The sequence below is a fragment of the Amblyomma maculatum genome, chromosome 6, assembly GCF_055883805.1.
Source record: "Amblyomma maculatum isolate TAMU_Amacu chromosome 6, ASM5588380v1, whole genome shotgun sequence".
NCBI classification, from domain to species: Eukaryota; Metazoa; Arthropoda; class Arachnida; order Ixodida; family Ixodidae; genus Amblyomma; species Amblyomma maculatum.
This window is the reverse complement of record NC_139349.1, coordinates 181,589,045-181,593,945: the sequence shown is the minus strand read 5'-3', so window position 1 is coordinate 181,593,945 and position 4,901 is coordinate 181,589,045. Positions and strand designations below refer to the sequence as shown.

Genomic DNA, 4,901 nt, shown 5'->3' with positions numbered 1-4,901 from the left:
AGCGTGAGACAAGTATATCAGGCCAGACCTCCACCAAATGTAGAAGGAGGACGTTCAGGACGGCATCAAGGTCGACGGGGAAGCAGGGCGATCAAGACCTACACGATCTGCGCGATGGCAATTCCACACCGTCTTTCTCATCAGCGTCCAGCGAAACGGTCCATCTTCTTCTTCACATATGGTTTAGTATGCCTGCTTAGTCGTGATCATTTTGAGATAAAAAATTCGTTAGACATACTTTAAATTAGAAACATGCTGGTGCCACTGGAGCAGATATGGAATTAAAGTAGCGGCCATATCTGTGGCAGCACGACGTTAGACGCTTTTACCACGTGTATCATATGTTGGACTTGTTGAGTCGCGACAGCCTGGTCTGATTTCATACATTCTACTATGTCGAATCAGCACATTACGACTTTGGTGTATACTTTCAGAAAAAAGATTTTTTTTTTGCTTTTCGAGCCAGTTGGCGCTGCTCCACTATGAGTTTTCTGTAATCCGGCGTTCTCATTTCGCTTACCGGGCGTCTGCCTCATTGCACCACGAGGCTCTAGCTGCTCCAGATTTATGTGGGCAGCGATTGAAAACTGCCTGCATTTTTTAAATTGATTCCAGCCTTGCATGCAATGTCTGGCTCCCAAAAAAAGATCAGCAGTTTCCTCATACAGACTCCAAAGCGTACATGCCTAAGAGGAGATTCACAAGGTACCATATCTTATAGTTCTTAGTAAATGATCACGACTTCCATTTGTGTCAATGCATCCGTTAAACCCCTTTTTTAGCTTCTTAGCTTTTCCCAGTCGCTGCCAGATGATTATTCTGAAAGGCCCCACCAGCAGCGTCATTTCGCAGATCAAGACACATTGTGCAATGGTAATATTTCGTATATAGCTATTTTTATTTAAAAGCAGCATTTTAAAACAGTTAAGCATGGCTCTACTTCTGCAGAAATTGGTCCAGCCCGCTGCGACAACCCGAACACCGTCGATGTACAACCATTAGGTGATGATTGCACCCATCATTCCGAGTAGTCACCTCCATCGACAGATTGCTTGGAGGGTAAGTATTTTCAGTATTTCCCACTAAAATGTCTAGCCTATCTGCTATGCTAATAGCAATACTTTGTTCATTGATTCGGGAAAGTATCACGGAAACTTGACAGGTTTTAAAAACCAGTCGTTGAAAATAGGAGCCCGTTGATAAAAGCAGAACTGTGAACGTATGCCTTTAATTTCATTTGCAGAACCTCAAACACCGGGGCCATCTCGTTGGACAGCTGAAGAAACTAGTTTTGACGAAACAAGCAATGTGCATTCGCTTGCTTTCACAAATTCAAGAAACAGATGCAGCAAGGACAAGTCTACGCTGTACGACTGTTGGTCGTTTCCTGTTGAAACCTACGGGTTCCCCAGAAATCAAGGTGGCAGATCGTGCCAACGAGATTGGTTTGTGCGATTTCCTTGGCTTTCTTATGAAAGTGAGAGTGATGTAGTCTTGTGTCATGAGTGCCGTCGACATTTCGCTGAATTGGGGGACAGCGCTGGAAGCAACCAGCTTTTGTGAAGGCTGGTTTTAACAATTGGAAAAAAAGCTATTGAGAAGTCCCACAAAAAGAGCAAATTTCACTTGGTCTCTGTGAGCCGAAACTTGTCAGGTAGGCATTCCTGTTTTGCGTCTCCTTTTGCAGCAAAGTAAAAAACAGCGGGAGGAGCCTATAGCAGCATTTCATGTCTCGGTGCACTACCCCAGCCGCACCAAGCCAAGCTTTTCGAGGTAAATGTAACAGAAATTTGCTCAACGAGAGATCAGAGGATGTCCCGGTCCTTAAGACGTGGATGACTAAGAGAAATAAATGTGTGAGAGCGGTGACGTGCAAGATGAGCTTATAGAGATTACGGCCCATACTGTACGAGATATTATAGAGTCCATTCTAAGGTATCATCGCTGATGGAACCCCCGATGTAAATGGTGACGAGCAGTTCACTTTTTACGTGCGGTGGGTGCACAGCTAGGCCCTCCAAGTTCGGTAAGAGTACCTCGGCCTGTATAATGCGCCTGATTGTAGATCTGAAACCCTATACTCCGCCATCAAAGAAATAATGTTGCGCCTCGGCTTAGACTTTCACTGTGCGCTTGGCCATTGCTTTGATGGGGCGGCAATATGTCTGGCCATTATTCAAGTGTGCAAAAAAGACCTAACAAGTGTGAGCCACAGTCGTAAGTCCATTGCAGTAATCACTGTTTAGATCTGGTCCTGCAGGAAGCTAGCAGGAGTTGCAACATAATTAGAGATGCTCTTAGCACAGTTAAAGACTTTTCCATAGTAATCCTTGACTCCAAGAACCATAAAAGCGTTTATGCTAACATAGTAATTCCTACAGGACACGAGGCAGCTGTGGAGAGCGGATCAAGAAACTGCTTTGCCCGACACGATGGGCTGTTAAAGTAAAGTCAATGCAAAGGTTCGCAGAGAATTACGCCAGAATTCAAGAGACACTCAAGGAGCTCTTGCAGACACCAGGTTCACTGACCAACGGCAGAAAGGCCACTTTTGGAAGTTACAAATGGCTTTTGCAGAAATTTGAAACCTTGTTAGGTATCCACATTTCCGTAGCCTTCTTTGGCCCTTGTGAAGAACTAGCAAGAGCTCTACAGAGCTCGACATTCACGCTGCAAGCGCATAAAAGGCAGCAGAAGCTCTCTGCGAGGCAATCTCCCAGTTGCGCTCTGATACCATGTTCGAGCTGTGGCAGCGCACAAGCGCTACCGTAGCGTGCCTAGGCCTGAAGAAACCTTGTATGTCAAAGCCGACAAAACCACCTGCGAGGTATGAGACGACTGATAGACCTGCCCAGCCAGTCGCACTTGACGTTAAGACTGCTGTGCGCAAGGAGTATTTCGCTGCTGCCGACCGAATTATAATTGAAACAAAACAACGTCTTGAGCAGCCGGGCATGAAACAGCTCGTAAAACTAGAAGACATCTTAACCAGTGCTGCTTGGGGAAGTCGGTTTACAGCAGATAAACTAGAGGCGGCTTTGGGAGTGCATGCAATTGACTTTGACTTGTGCAGACTCTCGGCACAGTTTATGCTATTACCAACTCTTCTACATGGTGCTGAGTCTACCACAACCCTGGGGATTTTGGAGATCCTACGAAAAGAATCACAAAACATTTGAGAGTTGCTGGATCAGGCCGTAAGGTATGTTCAGCTTCTGTTGTGCCTACCTGCGTCTGTTGCATCTGGGGAACATTCTTTCAGTGCTCTGCACCGAATAAAAACATATTTGTGCAACCGACTGATGCAAGATAGGTTATCGCACCTTCTGATTTTGCATGTAAACAAAGAAAGAATGGCACTCCTAAATTTAGAGGGCATCATCAGGGAATTTGTGACCAGAACAGCGGAGCAAGCAACCTTTGGTTCCGCCTAAGCACTGAGCAAGAGCAACACTGTCCGAAATATCTAATGCTTCGTGCATTACTGGTAAATTGTATACATGTAATATAGTGTGTTTGATTGTATTGGGGCATATAAGTTGTCTGTATGTTATGCTTTTTTCATGCTCGAATACAGTATATATATATATGTACATAAAGAGACAAAACATTATATTGCCTTTATGTAAATATTTGTCAAATGCCATTAAACATGTGCTCACTGAAAATCCACTGTGTGTGTGCTGTGCGATATCAGTGCACGTGAAAGAACCCCTGGTGGTCTAAATTTCCGAAACCCTCCACTACGGCATCTCTCATAGCCTGAGTCGCCTTTGGACGTTAAACCCCATAAACCAAACCAAAATCCATTATGTACATTTTTCCTGTTAATGGTTACATAATATGCACCATCTAGCAATCAATGGAAACACTGCATAATTTTTTTTTTTTCATGTAGTTATTATTTCATGTAGTTGCTTCAAAACCTCAACCATGACGCTGTTAACATTCTGCATACATTATGTCAGAAGATTTGGACAACCCTGCAGTGGCCACAGGATTAGAGGAGGTCAGTTTATATCCCCATTCCAAAGAAAGGCAGTGCCAAAGATTGTTCCAACTACCGCACGATCGTGCTTATTTCGCATGCTAGCAAGGTGATGTTGAAAATCCTCCAAGGAAGGCTGCAGCAGTATGTGGATCGGGAGCTTCCGGACGTGCAAGCTGCGTTTTGCAAGGGCACAGGAACTAGAGACCTAATTGCCAACCTTTGCTGGATCATGGAAAAAGCAAGAGAGTTCCAGAAACCCATCTACTTCTGCTTTATTGATTATGCGAAAGCGTTTGACTGCGTAGATCACAGCATATTGTGGCAAGCTCTCCAAGAGATGGGAGTTCCAATTCACCTCATCTGTCTCCCCAGGAACCTGTATGACGGACAAGAGGCCACAGTCAGAACTGGGCATGGTCTTGCTGATTGGTTTCCGATTGAGAAAGGAGTGAGGCAAGGCTGCATACTGTCGCCCTGCCTATTTAACCTATATGCAGAGTGCATCATGAGGAAGGCCGGTCTGGACGAGTCTTCAGCTGGAGTGAAGATTGCTGGAAAACGTATCAACAACCTTAGATATGCGGATGATACCACTTTAATGGCAGAAAGTGAAGTGGAACTCGAGACTTCTGATGCGCGTACAAGAAGAGAGTGAGAAGTTTGGGCTTAAACTGAACATTAAAAAGCCAAAGATCATGGCGTCTTGCCCTATCAAGTCCTGGAGCATCAATAGACAAGAAGTGGAAGGTGTGACAGATTTTCTCTTCTTGGGCTCCAAGATTACCTTGGAAGGAGACTGCAGCCATGAAATTAGGAGACGCCTGCTTCTGGGAAAGAGAGCAATGGTTAGCCTTGACCGCCTAGTGAAGAGCAGAGACATTAGTCTGCCAACCAAGATCCGTATAACTCG

The 4,901-nt window shown here is 44.9% G+C and overlaps 1 pseudogene; it reads left to right on the top strand.

Annotated features, from left to right (window-relative positions):
- Positions 1-2,947: 2,947 nt before the first annotated feature.
- Positions 2,948-3,624, top strand: LOC146187508 (uncharacterized; annotated as a pseudogene).
- The last annotated feature ends 1,277 nt before the right edge of the window (positions 3,625-4,901 follow it).